The following is a 19,072-nucleotide window of genomic DNA, read 5'->3' as shown; positions in this document are numbered from 1 at the left end:
TGCTTGTCAAGTTCTCAAACAATTTTGCTATGTATTTTAAATTACTTTAGCTGAAGATGCAACGGGAGCATAAGTGAATTCTCCCGCCACCCACTGGAACCTATAATTCCATGGGTGAATACTAACTGCTTGGAAATTGCCAATGTCCGTAATTATTGGAAATTCCCGGTAATGTTGACTCTGGTACTCAATTGTTTACTACTGCAAATATCAAAATAGTTCAGGTTTTGCGGAACAATTAAATTTTTGCGGCGATGATGTTTACTATAGGAAGAAGTGCGTCCCTGGGTGGGATCAAAAAACCCACCTTGGAGTTAATAGCCAAACACGGTAACAGGTTGCACCACAGAAATGCTTACACCTTGCTTTTTTTCATTTACATACTTTTGGTGAACAAAAAAATTCGCTCGCATTTCATCTTTCGCAAGCTATATGATTTTAAAAAAAGCAAGTTGTTCTGCAAAGGAAATGAATAAACGCATTAAACCAAATCAAGACCTCTTTGAGTGTCCCAAATTACATGTTCTGTAAAACAAGACAGGAAAAAAGGTACCGCTGGAATTCGGATCCAGGATCTCCTCTTTATGAAATAAGTGCTTTCACCAGCTTTACCACAGCGCCGGCAGAACACTATTCTTATACAGGTGGGTACCCACCCTCAAACCTTTGTTCTCCCGCTACTTTACCTTTGCCTACTGCCCTGTCTCTCTCACACCTGAAGAAGGCTCCACGGCCGAAACGTTGTTGTCTCTTTCTTCTTTTTTCCAGCATGGAATAAACCTATTACCTATTCTTATACAGCCGCTTGGACACACCGCTCTGAGACATCTGAGGTCGATGTGCGCTGAGCCTGGTCGCCGACCAAAATCATGCCCAAGGGTAGATAGCTTTCGTGACGAGGTGGCCGAGTGGTTAAGGCGATGGACTGCTAATCCATTGTGCTCTGCACGCGTGGGTTCGAATCCCATTCTCGTCGGTTTAGGTCTTCGACTTGTGATCCGTTTCTAAGTCTGACTTGCTTTCTTTAGCTACTGTAGTAGAGCAGTAATATTTCTAGCGTTGGCTGAACATGGCTTACAGCAGTAGCTGACAGATATAGTCTCTTAATAGGTTAAATTTATGCTTTGTACTGCTTTCACCTGATATTAATAGTAGTCCTGATGAACGATTTAGGGACATGGCGCATCTTGAAAATGTTCTTGTTAATTTCAGTTTGGAAAAAATGCACTCACCAGAAGCAGAAACTGGTCGTATCTGCAAAATGCGCAATGCAATAGCAATGTCTTGCTATGAGTCCTTACCTGTTACAGGAGGCGTTGTAGGACTTTTTAGCTCAGAAAAAGCTATCAATTCATCTTACATTTCTACTCCATCAATATTAGCAATGTTATCTTTACTAAGCTCTAAATATAGCTCTAATTAAATGCAAATTTTAAAATACATTTTAAAATAAATGCTATTCCATATATTGTAACTTTGTGGTATTTAGAATTTTTATCTGAGGATGCAAGGGAAAGTATTATACAAATGTGAAAGAGGCTTGTATTTTAATACAATTTTCGATCAAAAGAAAACCAAAATCCGTATGATATTACCGTCAATATCCCTTGATATCAACGTTCAGTTGAAAGATTTGAAGAAACTCTCAGACAAGCAACTGCAGTAGCAGAGAGTTTTGATTTGAACCGATGCTTGCAGCTCAATACTCCATTCGTCCTTGAAAGAAGCAAAGACAGGGATGTTTTAAGTGTCTCCATGATCCTCTTCTCAAGCCAAAAGAATGGTTTTATATGATCCTGATCCCACTAGAAAAAGGGTCAATTTCCGCCAGCACTGATGTCCCTTCAAACGTTTTACGTTAAGAACTCTGGACGTTTATACAGTGGAAGCCTGGTCCATTTCTTCTTCTGAACGAGACTATGGGAGTGAGTATTTTGATGTCGAACTGGGATTTAAATAAAGAGGAACACTAAACTACATTGGGCTACACGTGTGACAAAGCATTTGCTGTTCGACCTCTCGATAGCTCAGTTACTAGATCTTAAGACTGTAAACAAAAACAGTGGGCATTTCTTATGTCCCTGGTTTGAATCCAGCTCGAAGGATGGTGTTTTCTTGTTCCTTAATCAAAAAGTGAAAATTGCGAATTTGTCTTTCACTTTGATGTTCACCCGAAAGCTCAGTATACAAAGAAGTAGAGGCTCCTGTTCTGAATAATCCTCACGTCTGACTGTTTTGCTTAGACCTTTAAAATGTACACTGTGGACTGTTTGCTCTTCCTAACACAATTAAAAAGCCGCCGACAAACTTACCGATCGGGAGTTTAGTTCAGTGATAGCGCGCACTTAAGACGCTCCGTTTTCTATCGCCGGCATCTCTGTATTCTTTTTAAACGCGATATCTTTTATTCTTCGTGTGTGAATTTCAGGGAGACTCATAAACTCTTTGTCTGTTTTAAAGATACATTATTTTAAACCAGACATAATGAAAGACGTAGTAACTAGACACACGTACAAAACACATGAATAGTAGCGGCTCTGAACTGAATGTGGTGCTGTATGGGAACGCGATGCAAACGCCAATGGCACACTGGATAACGTGTCTGATTACGGATCAGAAGACTTTAGGTTTCTACTCCTTCCTGGTTCGTGAAGAAGCTTTTAAACCACGCTACTCAACACTGACATCGTAGTGTGTGCGGTCCTACACAACCTTACTATCGACTGGATGAGTCTTCTGTTCAATCTCCGATTCTTTCCGCACATTCCTGCTATTTCACCACCGTTATTGTAGGATAACAGCCAAAGACACGAGAAGATATACTATTCCGAACAAATGTCTTAAAAAATCACGTTAAAAAGGGTGACAATAAGTTTTTGTTTCTTTAACGTAACCTTACTTTAGCCTGTAAAGTTCACATTATTTTCTGTAGCCGCAAATCCCCAATATTTCTGCTGTCTCCCGAGAAACACAAGCGTGGAGTCAAATCATATTAAATAACACAACACATCTATTAATTTAACACCCAGATGTGACAGAACACATGTAAGACTTACACACAGCTTTTAATATGCTATAGTGAATTTGCAAGTGTCCTGGGGAGGGAAGAGAACTGATATTAAGGAAATGCATATTTAAAGGGGATGTAACTGAATATTTTTTTAGCATTATTTATTGTGTTTTGACTCTATACTTGTGTTTCTCAGGAGACAGCAGAAATATTGATGTTTACATTTATTTTCACATTCCCGGTGATATTGACTTAGGTACTCAACTATTTACTCGTAGTTTGACTCGTGTCAAAAGTTGAAAATCTCTGCAAACATCAAGATGGCTAAGGACGTGGAAAGAAACTCAATCACATTTAGAGAAGGTAATGTTTAGATCGGATTAATTCGAAGTGTGTCTCTGCGTGCCTTTGATCTACCAACGTTGTGTTTAACTGAAGGACACCCTGAGTGTGGCATAGAAACTAACACATGTCGTATTTTTTCTACATTCACAGATTTTTGGCTAAAGTAAAAACAAATCGTTGTCATTTTCTTGCCAGCTGGCAGTAATTCTTTTGCATTGATAAGAAAGATGAGCACTTTATCTTTCGCAATGTGTGGATTTCTTGAAAAATAAGCTGTGCCAAAAAGGAAATGAACACTTCTTTTAAACATAATGCAGAAGCATGTTGTCTATATCAATAAACGGTGCGAGAAGACAGGAAGAAAGGCACCGCTGGGATTTGAACCCAGGATCTCCTGTTTATTAGACAGGAGCTTTAACCAACTAAGCCACAACGAGGGCGAAGCAGTACCCTTTTACAGCCAATTGCACACACTGCTCTGTCACATCTTCGTTCGGTGTGCGGTGAGCCTTCTCGCTGAGCATGTTGAGAAAGGATGTGAAATGGCTTTTATCCGGCAATTTCATTACCAAGGAGCTCAATATGCTTTTGATGATCTACAGGGTGTCCAGTGCAACACAGGCGATGGACTGCTAGGATTTGGAGCCAGGATTTCCCGTTAGCTAGACAGGTACTTTAACCAACTAAGCCACGGCGCCGGCAGAATTCTCCTCTTTTACTGCCACTTGGACACACCGCTCTGAGACACCTGCATTCAGTAAGCGCTGAGTCGGCTGGCTGAGCACGTTCCCTCCTTTACATTCAATAGGAGTCCCGACACGAAGAGAAATGGCTTTTATTGTGCACTTTTCATGTCCAATGCGCTTGACATCTCCCAAGGGCGACAGAGTTCATTTACGACACTTTTCCTTTCTTTCTTTCTTCTTTCTGTACTCTTTGATGAAACAAAACGAGAAATCATGTAAGGGAAAATGTCTTTTTTCATGGAGAAAACATGCACCAGGAAATGTTGTGTTTAGAAGAAGTGAGTTAACATGAAAAGTGACCTAATTTACCGGAGCAAATGCTCACCTAGCAAGATCTGCTTTACTACTAGAGAGAAGTAGAGTGAAAGACGTGATCATTTCACGCCGTTGTGGAACAAAACTCTTTTTTCTTGGAATTCTAAATCAATTAGAAATTCAGAGCGACACATAAAGGCTTTGTCTGCTTAAAAGTGATGATTTTTTAAAACTGATAAAAATGTAGAAAACACGTTTCTCACGTAGAAATTTAAGATGGGGGTGGGGTATTACTAGTAGCGGCGCTGAACTCACCATGGTGCAATTGAGTTACGTGACGGGCTAGTGGTTTAATGGATAACGCGTCTGATTTCGGTTTATAAGATTGTCGATTCGACTTCTACCGGGGTTGTGTGATTTAAATCAGGCTCCTCAGAAATATATGTCCGTTATGTAAATGAACCGCACCTGAAAGCAAACGTTGGGTCTGGGTTCCTTTCTTTCCTGCATGAAATAGCAAATCGTTACAAAAAAAACACCAACTAATGTCCAATAGTTAGTCATTTAAGTAAACATGAATATACTGTAAGGTCTTGGTACATGGGAGTGGATTTCAACCACAATTAAAAAAGGGCAAATTATAATTACAGGCTTCAGACACTTTTTCATACAAAAGTGACCAAACACTCCCTAACTTTCAGGTTTGCTTGAACCTGTAACAAAAAAGCGGTCTGAAACTTCCATTCTCTGATGTCACTTTCTCTAAAGTCAGACGTGATGTTTCGCAGACGTGCAGTGTGCCTTTTCTCTTGTCGTGTTCAAGATGAAACGCTGCATAAGCTCCTGACTGCGTGTTCTGTTATTTCGTTCAGATTACCTATGTGGTGTACAGATAAAACTGAACAGCGTGGTGTAATTTCCGGGTTGGGCACCAGCAGCACCTGCAAACCCATCAGCTGACCTTGACGTGATTTGAACACGCAATCTTCTGAGCTGGAGTCAGACGCACTATCGTTGCGCCACGAAGTCACTCGCTATACATGCTTTTAATTCCCTCAAAGAGAAAAATCAGCGTCCCTGAAAAATATATATTTTTTTCATTCTCTCCTGTGTGGAGCGCCTCCGAGGGTCTCTTCTTCCCAGACCACAGATTATTCTTCCCGCCCGGCTCTCTCACAGAGACCAGACACACCGTCTCCACTAATGTGTTTACTACATCTATAGATCTGACCCCCTACAGCCCCGATATTCCTGGACAGGATATTTACCACCCTTTTATCATGAACTTCTCAACTTGACCTCTCCCAGGAGAAGCACAATTAACACAGAATCCTCTCTCCATTTAGTTGAGATCACCTTTGTGTCAGTGCAAATGTTTGTGAGCTGTCAATTAAATTTTAATATTGGTTGTACTGGTGTGCTGCTTGTCTGTGAAAAATGAATCTTCTGCTTCTTCATGCCGAATCATCTGCAAAGGTCGAGTTTATTCAATGTTTGCGCACAGCACTCCATCAGGAATATTTTGTCCTAGTTCAATAAGGACTTACTGCACGCATTCACAAACCTCACAAACCGATAAAACCGGTTTGCTGGTTAAAAGATTTTATTAAATGTGAAAAAAGGTCTGATTGTGAAAAGATCAAAATGTTAGTGAAAAAATCAGTAACATGAGGAAAAACAAACTGTGGGAGCCCCATGACTCCCCATGTCATGCTGTATTTCTCTCTCATTCTACTGGGAGTGGTGCCGTCGCTTCTGGATAAAGACTCTCAGTAGTCATTCCAGACAGGTCAGGTATGACTGTGCTTTGCCACAAGAACCTCAGAGATTGTAAGCTGGGTAGTTTCAGATCACTATTTTATTAAAGGTTCAAGCAAACCCGAATACCTTTGCAAGAGACATTTCAGAATCCCAGTCAAATCCAGTATGATTGCTGGATCCTTCGAATTCGACTGAACTATAGCACAGATCTGCAGTCCACCATTAGAATACTGTGGGTGTGTTGTATAAGCCATACCACCCAAAATAGTTCTAAAACAGGAGATGCATTCTCGTTTAGGAATGTGGTATAAAGTGAAATGGTCTGGGAAGAGTCCTACGTTTGAACAGTTCAAAATAGACGTAAAGGGGTATTTACGGACTCTTTCGAAATGTAAGAACAAGCTGTGCGGACCTTATCTTTATTTACCTTGTGTAATCGTTTTTCATAAAGTGTAATTGTATTATAGCATGTGCCCCTGATGATTTTCTTGATACGTTATATGTGCTTTTGTTTGTATTGTATGTAGTTTTGTTGTTCAAATAAAACGTAAAAGACACAACTTTCCAGATGCGGCTGCTGTAAAAATAAAATGACATCAAGGGTGCTGTACGCAGAGGTCTGAAACCTGCTCCACAGAAGATCTTTATCCAGAGGTGTTAAAGAAGTCGAGATCTCGCTATGAGAGGGGAAGCATCTCAGAAAAAGCAGGTGCAGTCGGTTCCACGGTCATAACGCCACTAAGTCGGGCGACAAGAGCAAAACCCACCCGGCTTCCTCCCGGCAAGTAATGAGACAAAGAGACAGCGCACAGCGGGTAGTGTGGCCGAGCGGTCTAAGGCGCTGGATTAAGGCTCCAGTCTCTTCGGGGGCGTGGGTTCAAATCCCACCGCTGCCAGGTGCTTCTGTCGAGACCCCCTTTCAGCTGACTTCAGACGAAAGGGAGGGAACTGCTTTTTGGCAGTCTCTCGAGAAACTAAGCAAAGTGTTTAAAGATACTTTCTCAGCTTGACATCAAGGCACAAAACAAAAACCTTCTTGCGTCCTCTCAACCCAAAAGCGCTTTGCCACTTTTTGCGTTATGCAGGGAACGACGTCTGCCCAGATCACTTTTGTGTCAATGCAAATCGTAGTGTGCCCTCCGTTTTAATGTTGGCTGTGCTGGCGTGCTGCTTCTGTCTGTGAAACTTGAATGTTCTGCTTCTTCACACCGAATCGTTGGCGGGGGTTGAGCTTGTTAAATCTTTGCGCATAGCGCTCCTTTGGAAGTACTTTGTCCAAGTTCAAAAGCGATCGTGGGATTTACTTCATGCGTTCAAAAAGCATGCCTCGCACGACAGATTTAAATGGGGAATGGAGCCTGCTTCTTGCTGTTTTTCCTGTGGTTGCAGTTACAAAGTTGATCGTGCTTTCACATTCTGTTAACAGTATTCACTGGCTGAGCTTTATCAGTTGGTTCGTAAAGGAATCTCTGCTTCGGTTCCAGAAAAGTCATCTGTAGTGTGTTTTTTTCTGTGCCCATGGCAGTCTTTTAAAGCTGGTAGTAATGGCGGCAAAGTTAACTTTTTATCCTCTTTAAAAGAATAAGGACGGGCTGGGGCGAGCTCCATTTACCACTCTTTCAGCTAACCGCGGAACTCGCGAACTGATTACACTGCAGAGCCACAGGTGCCTCGCTTTTCTCCATTCTCTGGGTTAGGGTGAAAAAAAAAACTTTGCTGGTATTAGCTGGCCTGCTGGGAGTACCTCTTCTTCACTGATAAGCAAGATTTGTGTTTCATCTTTCGCAAGCTGTATAGATTTCTTTCAAAACAAGTTGTTCCAGAAAGGAAACGAACACTTGCATTCACCTGAATTAAAAGGCATGGGATTTGCCCGTAAGGATAAATTCTGTACAGTAAGACAGGAAGAAAGGCACCGCTGGGAAACGGACCCAGGATCTCCTGTTTACTAGACAGGCGCTTTAGCCAACTAAGCCACAGTGCCGGCAAAGGGCTGTCCTTTGACAGCCACTTGGACACGTCTCAACTGCTCTGAGACATCTGCGTTCGGTGTGCACCGAGCCTGCTCGCCTTGCAAGTTGCCTCATTTACATGCGATAGCTCCAGCACTAAGAGAAAGGAAGAGAAATGGCTTTTATCTGGCACTTTTCATGTGAGAGGATCTCAATCTGCTTTCCGTGTACAAGAGGATGTCCAACTCATGTAGCTAAAGACGTAGACGACAGTGCTCCACTGAAATCTTGATCTCACAACCCTCGGCATGACTCCGCTGTGTTCTGCGTTAGACAAAGGGGGGAAAAGACTTCTTTCATCACACGTTTTGCACTGTTTACGGTGTTTGCAGTGCTCTTTCTTAAATGAAAACCAGGAATCGGCACCATATGAGGTGAGACTAGATAATATTGGAACAAGTAGCCTCGCCATTCCATGCGTGACGTGAGCAAAGTGTAATTCCTGTCTTTATAGTGTGCTTGTTAGAGACTTAGCTGGCACCCAGAGCGCTTTAAATCCGGGAGTCAGCAGCCCAAGACAAGAGAGCTTCCTTCGTCTATGTTTTTTGCGTGAAGGGGGGAAACCATGTGTGTGCTGAAAACGATCTTAGTATCGAAGTGCCGTCCCACATAACCGATCCGAACAATCTGCTTTACAGAGGAGCACTGCCGGAGCTTATCGTTGGCAAACTGAAGACCAGGCCGACCTCTTCTGTGACTCTTGAACACTGAATCTCAAGGTTGTGAATTCAAGCTCCACGCTGGCGGGAAATTCCATAGGTAATGATCACATTTTCTTCCATGCTAATCAAAAGAAATATTAAGAAACTTTTCCCGATACCAGTTTTTTACAAAAGTAAAGGCACACGGCACATGTGTGCCACACCACGTCCAAGTTTAGTGACAACTACCTCAGAGATTGTAAGCTGGGTAGTTTCAGATCAGATCACTTTTTTTATCAAAGGTTGAAGCAAACCCGTGTAGCGGCAATGCTTGTTAGGAAGACAGAATTAAGTATTGCGGTGCTTTCCCAAATGAGGCCTCAAATCTCTGTTCATCTCTGTGGTGCAGCCGCAGAGAAACTATTCATGCAGGCTGATTTAAAGATGTTTTCTTTTGATAAGGGACAGCTCCCAAAGGGGGATGCACTTAGCTAAGCCTGGCTATCATGATCAATGGTCATCCATTGGCGCCTATCTGTCTAGGGAGTGCCAGATGGACATCTGGACTGCATTCCTAAGTGTCAGGAGTAAGTGACTCATATCTCACCTTGATCAACCAATCAGGGACTGGTAGGGCCGAGTAACCCACGTGGGACTCTGATGCCCATGGAACTTTCAGCCAATGAACGAGCTGAAGTTCCTCCAGGTAACAACAGGCAACACAGAGAGCCTGAGAGAATTCTGTGAACTTTTTCGGACAATTCAAAGGAGAATTCCAGGGCAGGACAGCCCAGGAGCAGAAGGCTCCCAAGGGAAAGGCATTCTCGCAGCGCGCCTCCTGACCATCCTGAGACTCAGCCCGGACAACCACGGAACGGCCAGTGTGTCCGAGTGCCAGAACTTTCCTTTGCTCTAAGAGTCTAGAGCGGAGGTTGCCAGAGAGTAACCAGAGGATCCACCCGAGGTTAGCATCAGCAGCAAGCCTCGTGAACAGGTCGGAACTGTGGACAGCTGAATCACTATTCAGAACTAGCGCTTCATCAGGAACGAACCGGTCCTCTTCCTGACTTGCTGGGACCCACAGTAATCTTTTCTCCTGTGCACAAACTTTGCTAGTTAAAGCCAACACTAACTAGCCGGTCAATGAGCGTCAGCAGCGCACCGTCGCAAGCCGCACAGCACAGCCTGGCACGGAGCCAGAGAGCCCTCAGGAGATCTGAATCTCCAGAGATTGGATGAGTATTCAACTTCAATGCATTACAGCTCGAGAATTCAATTGTTATCCCAACCAATTGATATCGATTTAATTCCTAAGAGTTATGTACTTGTTTTGAGTATCCAATGTAGATGTTATAACCAAGTTCATTTACGAAACGTTCTAAATGAATGATATACTGAACGTATGTCCTCTTGATATATGTAACTCTTCGTAACTCATTGAATATATACCTTTTGGATTCTGATAACCCTCTCGATAAGATCTGTTAGGGTTTACATGCATATTCTATGTATTAATAAATGTATCCTCCTGTATTAGTACCTGTGTGTGTGCGTTGTTTGAGTTATATCGCATGGTTGGATTCTAAAGCCATTAAAAGAATCATTTTGTGATTTACTGCTACAATTAATAATTGTCCCAGTAAATGCCCAAACCCTACAGAACTGGTGCCTTCAGAGAGCACACTACACCCGAATACTTTTGCAAGAGACATTTCAGAATCCCAGTCAAATCCAGTACGATTGCTGGATCCTTCGAATTCGACTGAACTATAGCACAGATCTGCAGTCCACCATTAGAATACTGTGGGTGTGTTGTATAAGCCATATCGCCCAAAATAGTTCTAAAACAGGAGATGTATCCTCGTTTAGGAATGTGGTATAAAGTGAAATGGTCTGGGAAGAGTCCTACGTTTGAACAGTTCAAAATAGACGTAAAGGAGTATTTACGGACTCTTTTGAAATGTAAGAACAAGCTGTGCGTACCTTATCTTTATTTACCTTGTGTAATCGTTTTTCATAAAGTGTAATTGTATTATAGCATGTGCCCCTGACGATTTTCTTAATATATTATATGTGTTCTTGTTTGTATTGAATTTAATTTTGTTGTTCAAATAAAAATTAAAAAACATAACTTTTCAGATGTGGCTGCTGTAAAAATAAAATGGCATCAAAGGTGCTGTACGCAGAGGTCTGAAGCCTGCTCCACAGAAGAACTTTATCCAGAAGTGTTAAAGAAGTCAAGATCTCCCCATGAGAGGGGAAGCATCTCAGAAAAAAGCAGGTGCAGTCGTTTCCACGGTCATAATGCCACTAAGTCGGGTGACAAGAGCAAAAGCCACCCGGCTTTCTCCGAGCAAGTAATGAGACAAAGAGGCCTACTATGACAGGTAGCATGGCTGAGTGGTCTAAGACACTGGGTCGAGGCGTAAGTCTGTTTTGGGGTGTGAGTTCAAATCCCACTGCTGCTAGCTGCTTTTGTTGGGACTCCTCTTCATCTGACTTCAAATGAAAGAGAAGGAATTGCTTTTTGACAATCTTAGGGCAATGGATGTTAAGTTTCTGCAGCTGAAAACACAGGCAAAACTGCTCCATGTGAGTCTTGAACTCACAAGCTCGGCATTACTCCGCCGTGTACTGCTGTATAAGTACCGCGCTTACTGGAAGGTTGCAGAACCTTGGAGAGAACTGTGCTGGAAATCGAAATTACAGATTTCATTATCTGCACATTTAATAACTAGGAGAGATAACTCCTTCGGGTTCTAAAGCTCAGAAGTGCACTTTAAGAAGTCTTTGCTTTTGTGAGATGGATCTCCGAGGTGCACCTTTTTTCTTATTACTAAAGATACCTCTACATTGTGAATTATTTGAAGACCTAGAAAAAGGAACGTGGCATTAGTTGAAATAAGCACCGAATGGTTAGAATTCAACCTACATACTTGCACAGGTCACTCGGCCACGGACAAGAATGATCAGCTACCACCACTATTATTATTGTTATTATTATTCAACCAGTTGGGGAACAACACAGTCGAACAATCCCACTGTTCTTATTGCAAGAAAAATAACATGAGACCACTGTAAGAGGAAGAGTGTTGTAATTCTTTGAACAATGGATGTCTATTTTTCACTCTTATGGGCAACCCTGTGGTATTTCTTTTTCTCTTCGGTGTTGTGCACAGGCAAGTTCTGCAGCGATATTTGCCGCAGACATTTCTCCGCAGCTCCGTATTAAATCCGTTCTCAACTGCAATGGACAGAAGATTGTCACTTCTCTACTACAGCAGCATCAGTAAAAGACCCTCTGAAAACAGTAAAGCACTAAAGCACTGCAAAACTGAATTCGGAAGAAACATATTAGGGATTTTGAGTGATGTCCGCATACAAGCAGTCCAGTACAGACACTGAAGTCTTTGAATATCGACTCTCTATTTTGCGCTGCCTTTTCCTTGGAGTAAAACTATTCAACTGGAAGAATGTTTATCACAGGTTTAAAACTTGCCGTTGCTATTTGGAGAAATCCACAACCTCGTGTTTTCACATGCTTTAAAAGTACACCCATACACACAGAAAAAAATAACGACACTGCTAATGATTTTTACAGAGCCAAATCACAGTTGACCTTTCTGAGCCAATTGATAAAGCCGACCCAGTGAGTAGTATAGCAGAACATCAAAGAGCGTTCAACTTTCTAACTACCGCAACCACAGGAACAACAGCAAGAAGCGAATCAATTTCCCATTAAATGGTGTTGTTGTTTGAGGTATGCGTTGTAAACACATGCACTAAATCCCAATCTCTTCTAAATTTGGACAAAGTATTTCTGATGGAGCACTGTGCGCAAAGATTAAATAAACTGTACTCCTACCGACAATTGAGCGTGAAAAAGCAGAGCGTTCAAGTTTCACTGACAAAAACGCTACCACAGAAAAGCCACACAAAAGCACTATTAAATGGAATTGACGGCACACTACGATTCGCACGGACTCAAAAGTTGTTCCCTGCATAATGAGCAATCCAATGAGCATTTCTGTTGAGAAGAAAACTAAAGCTTTTTTCTGCCTTGACATTAAGCTTACAAAGACAATCGTGAAAAACCTAGCTCAGTGAGCAAGGCTTTAACACAGAAAGACCTGGTAGTGGTAGGATTCAAACCCACACCTCTGAAGAGACTGGAGCCTAAAACGCACCACTCAGCCACACTACCATTGATGAGACCCTCCATCCTCACATTACTTGGTCGGAGAACGCCGGGTGGCTTCAGCTCTTCTTGTCCGACGTGTGGAAACGACTGTACCATCGTTTTCTGAGATGCTTCCTGTCACTTGGTGAAATCTCTACTTCTTTGGCAGCTCTGAATATAGTTCTTCTTTGGAGCAGGCTTCAGACCTTTTATTTAATGTATAAAGGAGGGCACATTCCGAAATGTGTAATTCCTGTTTTAGAAATGCTCTGCTCTGACACATGTCAGTGTGGGGAGAGGGCAGGTAGAGAGCTTTTACAAATGCTCATGATGTTTCTCACTTGGTGTTACCTGCGGTATTATCTCTCTCTGAGCCTTTGGAAAGAAAAGAGTGGCTCCAGTGTGAGGTAACTTTTTGAACAGCCGGTCTCCTTGTCTTACAAAACAAGAAAAAAAAATCAACTGGGAAACTGCCTAGTGGACATTTTGTCGTCTTCTTCTGACCTGTATTTGATGCGATTCTCTGAAAACGTGGCACATTATATCTGTGCTACCTGAATGGAGGGTGACTGTACTCATAAGGATCATAGATTCGATGACAAGCATCTAAAAATGAGCATGAGAAAATGACATCATGCTATACGGTTGAATGGCACAAGTTCTCCTGTTCCCTCCACAGAAAATGTGTGTTTTAAAGGAAGTGTCATGTTATTTTTTTGCCAGACAATGCCATGCCATAAGAACAGCGTGGTTGTTTAAATTAATTGGTCTGAAATTGGTTTAAACTGCAGGGAAATAACAACAAAAAAAGAAGTGCTTCTTAACACAGAGATAGTTGGAGATATTTGGCAGCAGTGGGATTCCAACTCACACCCCCAAAGAGACTGGAGCTTTAATCCACCTCTTTAGAGCGCTCGGCTGCATTAGCCTCGACTGCCTCATACCTCACACTGGCTCACAGAAAACTAGGTGACTTGTAAAGGCTGGTAGGAGACGAAAGGAATAAATGCTTCTTTTTTGGACAAAGTCTTTATCTACTAAAAGAAGAAAAGAAATATTTGATTATTATTTTTTCACCAGTTGTTTTGATCAAATTATTGTAATGCAGTGCCATATTAAGGTATAATATGTACATGAACGTCATGTCTGAGTCGGTGATGGCAGCTGACTATCGTTGGAGGACAGTTTATTATGAGAGAGTAAGCCGGCATAATGAGGGAGAAGAGATTGGCCTCTGTGATGCAGTGTCCAGTGACACTAACTATCTGTCCTACTGTTCTCTGCTAACATAGAGGGTGAATGTTTATTTAGGTGAATGTAAGGTTTCTTTCTTGTAAAATATTTTCGAGCGCATTTTGTTGCTGAAAATTAATCTTGTGCGTTTGAATGAATTCCGATATTGTCACCTAATTCTATACACTGTTTCATCAGAGTAGAACATCAGTCAAAAATGTTGAGAAGGTGCTCCTGTTTTCACCATTATAAGAACTGTGATGCACCAGTAATATTTACTCTTATAAAAGTATTGTAATTGTAGTGTTCTATTACAGTCTTGAGTGACACAAACATTCTCTTTTACTGCACCTCTACAACACTTCTCCAGAGGCCAGTTCAGCAAAAAAGGATCCTCAACAAACACTGCAATCGCTTGATAAAAGCCATTTCTCTTAGTGTTGGTGCAACTATTGTATATAAAGGAGGTGACTTGACAATGAAAGGTGTGATCATCTTAACGAGAGTATTCATGAAGGTGTGCGTCGGAAAGCTCTCCACTGGCAATTGACTGGGCTTGTGAAGAAACCAATCTCGCTCAACAACCATACACATGAAGCTGAATCCGTGAGCTGATTGACACAAAACAATGTCACTTCACATTATCCGCAAAGCTGTTTTGCTTGTCTGACCACCTCTTCCCACATTACAGTGAGCACATATCTTTCAGTTTCTTCTCTTGTTTTTTTCTTACTATTTTACTGTCCCTTTCCCCCATGTGGAGATGTATCCACAGCCAAAAAACCCTGTTTCACCCTACGTTTGTGGAAATTTTACAATCTGTGTAGGAGCCTGGCTTACAGAGGTCAAGTGGTGCAATTGGTCAGTGTGTGGTACATATACAGTTGTGCACAGTGGAGTTATACTGAGGTTGTGTGTTCAAGCCTCCCCTGTAGCCATTAAGTCTTTTGAACGTTTTCCACCCATAAAAAGTTCATTTGCCATAGCAGTTTCACTGTGACTTTGCAGGTAAAATATTCTTAATGAGAATAATGTTTCGTATGCAATAAATAACCACACCAGAAAATATTGGAGATCAATGGCTTGTCGTACTTATCGCAGCAGGCACTCAGACACAGATATGTCCTGTCAGTAAAGAAAATTCATGAAGAATTCAATGTCAAGAGGAATGACATCATTGCAAAGGCAATATTTTCTGATGATTATTTCGGTTAATAATGATTCGTGTGGGAATTACTACTGTCATTACTACTAATTGTGATAAAAACAGAGCACTCACAGCTCTCTGGATGTTGGTCTGGACTCTAGAAAGTGTTTCTATTCGCAAGCGGCTCTGGACCTCAACACCTGTTGATGGGTCACTTCTGTCAGACACACCAGTGGAGCCCAAGCCCACCTACACACACATTCACACACACTGACAGATATACACCTACACACTCACACACATTTATACTCACAGACACTACACACACTCACAGACACAACACACATTTATACACACAATCAGACACTCACACACTCAAAGATATACACTCACAAACATTCACAGACACACACGTAGACACTATATACACACATAGACACCGCATACACTCTTAGGTATAGATACACTACAACTAACACTAATGCAGATACTGCTAATATTGCAACAGTAACACTATCACCAAAACATACACTATCATGGTTACTAACACTGACACAAACTACTACTAGACTAATAATACTTATAATAACAGTAATACTGTCATGAAAACTAACATGATGACTACTCTGACTCTAACAGTATAATTATCACTAATATTAACATGAATACTAGCATTAATACTAAAACTATCAGTAACACTATCATCATTAATACTCAAATAGACACTACACACACTGACAGACATACCCACACATACACTTACAAATAAACAACTACACACTGACAGACACCACACACTCACAGACACACACCAACACACATATTCACAGGCATGCATTTACAGAAACAAAGAGACACTACGCATACTCACAGACACACATTTATAGAAACCACACACTCAGAGACCCCACACATTCACACCCTAACAGACACAACAAGCTCACAGACACACATCTACACACTCACAGACACACACCCACAAACAGACAGATATCACACACTTAACAGACACATGCACAGACACCACATACACACGTATCTACAGATACACAATAACTAACACTAAAACAAATACTCCTCATATTACAACAGAAACACTATCACTAAGACATACACTATCATTATCACTAACACTGACACAAACTACAAATAATAACAGTAATGCTATCATTAAAACTAACACTACTACTACTGTTAATACTCTAACAGTAACACTATAATTATAATTAATATTAACATGAATTCGAACATTAAAACTAAAACTATCAGTAGCGCTATCATCATTAATACTCACATGAACACTAGCATTAAAACTACCAGTTGTACTCTCATTAATATTAACATGAATACACTAGTATTAGTATTAGTTGCTACCCATGACGTCACATCACTCTTTGTGACGAACGCGAGACACCTAGACGCGCACAGTGACCTGACGTCTGTTGCTGTGGTTACCATACTTGGTATGCATGTAAACTGTTACTTACATACATTTATCAACTTGGAAAATAATTTTCTAGCTCTAGGATACAGTTACCTAAATAATAATATGAATAATCATTGTTTAATTTCAGATTGAACATTATTAACATTAAACGAACTATGGTAATTGATCGATACAATCTTTATTGACTGTTTTCTAGATATTTAAAACAGGGTCAAGAACGGGAAAAGAATCAGTAGTCACCAATCGGTGAATTTAATTCTACAGTTCTTCAGTTCTACAGTTCTTCAGGTGAATTAATTGTTTGTCGACAGATAAGTGATCAATAACTCTCCTCCGTGCGCTCCGCGCTCCTCCCGCGGTCTCGTTCTCTGATCCCAGCGCTCTGGCTGGTGTCTGTGACGTCACAGCGCTCTTTCTGACAGAGCAGAGCGCGTCTCCGCTGGACGAGACTCCTGTCCGGAGCCCGGGGGGCTTTTCTTACAGATATAACATCTCCAAAAAGAACACACCGGGCTGTGAAGAGAAGCGATTTATAACAGCTGGAGAAGGAGAGCGACAAACCGAGGAATGAAAATCATTAAACAGGAAAAAAAAATAGTTTACTTCGCAGATTAATGTGTTACAAAGCATACCCGTGTGGAGCAGTAGAGAACGAGCACAAGTCCCTGTAATAAGCGCTTTTAAATGTTTTAAACGAATCATCAGAGTATAGGAGCCAGGAGGAACAGACTCCTGATCCTGGAGGTTAAAATGTGTATCCTGGCTTTATTTCCAGCCAGCTCTCAGTTTCATAGGTAGTCTGATGATTGAAATTAACTGTATAACTGTTACAAGACTTCATTTAATTGTAAATTTATAAGACTGTCTGCGAGAGATGTGTGGGAGACGCTGAATCCCAGGGCTGGTGTGGAATCACACACAGACAGGTCTTCTTCTGTGTGATCTGAGTACCACTGCTCAGAGCTACAGACTGGTCAACTAGTCACTATTGGAGACACAACCATCAGACCATTGGCTACTAATACTCAATATACTGATCAGAGTGTCACTACTGGTGTTAATTACATAAATACTAAGATAATTCCACACTCACGTGTGTTATAAAACATTTATAGAACATGTCTGGAGGCTGATATACAGTAAAGAAAGTAATACTAAAGGGTTGGAAGTCCTGGAAAGGGTTAATAGAAGCTTCTTGCTTCTGCCCTGGAACAGAGCCCACAGCTGCCAGATCAGTGACCCCTGAGCCCAGTTCACAGAGAGGAGAACCAGGAGCTCTTCTCTGTCTCTAAGCGGCTGTGAGGAAGGAGAAAAGGGGGAGATGTGACCCGAGTCCAGGCTGTTCTGTCTGATATTATTCATGTAGCAGCACTGATTGTCTGAAAATCTTCTGGTTCTGGACTGTCAGGATGGAGACCAGTATGGAGCTAAGTGTCAGTCTGAGTGTGAGTCTAAGCTGTGAATCTGACTGAGAAGAGAATAATGATTTTTTATTCTGCCTCTGAGAATTCTTCTTCTTTGCCAAGTGGTGTTACATCCCCTTCAGATACTCTGCACAGACTGCCAGAGTGAGAGAAGAGGAGAGAGAGATGGACAGATAAGAGCACACACAGCGAGAGAGACATACTTCTTGATTTACTTTGAAGCAAGTGTTCATTTCTTTTCTGGAACAAGTTGTTTCTGAACTTCAAGAAATTCATACAACTTCTGAAAGATAAAATACAAATCTTGCTTATCAGGACAGAAGAAATACTGCAAGAAAAAGCAGGTAATTTTTCTCCTTTTAATGAAAAGTGGAGCAAAACAACGGCAGTGCATCTCCGTCGGCTTGATTTAGTTTAATACAACTATTCACTTCCTTTTTTGGAAATTACAGCCTGCGAAAGATGGAATAAAGTTCTTGGTTATTCTTGGTCAGTGCCGAAGAAATACTGCCGGCTGGCAGGAAAATGTCAGCATTTTATTTTCTTTAACTACAAACGTGTGAATATTGAAAAGCAACGGGAGTGTGTCTCTGTATAGCTATTAAACAAAAGGCTGGTGGTTCAAGCCCACTCAGGGACGCGCTTCGGATTGTTTCAATGTGAACATAATCTCCGCTAAAAACCCTCTTGAACTTTGCAGGAAATGAGCGTGTTTTAAACCATTTTCACGTGTGGAATTTTATCTTCAGCTGGCTGTAGGGAGAATGCCTTATACACCCGTTGTGTATCCTTAGCAAAAATATTTTAAAATTATAACACAGAGTTGTTGGGGAACTTGACAATCCTTGACAATCATTATTAAATGAGCATT

General features: G+C 41.4%; 2 non-coding genes across 2 annotated transcripts; both read left to right on the top strand.

Annotated features, from left to right (window-relative positions):
- The first annotated feature begins 894 nt into the window (after window positions 1-894).
- On the top strand, window positions 895-976 carry trnas-gcu (transfer RNA serine (anticodon GCU)). The gene has a single exon. It is a non-coding gene; the product is annotated as a tRNA-Ser (tRNA).
- Window positions 977-6,931: 5,955 nt separating this feature from the next.
- trnal-aag (transfer RNA leucine (anticodon AAG)) lies at window positions 6,932-7,013 on the top strand. The gene has a single exon. It is a non-coding gene; the product is annotated as a tRNA-Leu (tRNA).
- The last annotated feature ends 12,059 nt before the right edge of the window (window positions 7,014-19,072 follow it).

Source organism: Atractosteus spatula, assembly GCF_055471065.1.
Source record: "Atractosteus spatula isolate fAtrSpa1 chromosome 10 unlocalized genomic scaffold, fAtrSpa1.hap1 SUPER_10_unloc_17, whole genome shotgun sequence".
Classification (NCBI taxonomy): Eukaryota; Metazoa; Chordata; class Actinopteri; order Semionotiformes; family Lepisosteidae; genus Atractosteus; species Atractosteus spatula.
This window is presented reverse-complemented; position numbering and strand designations above follow the sequence as displayed.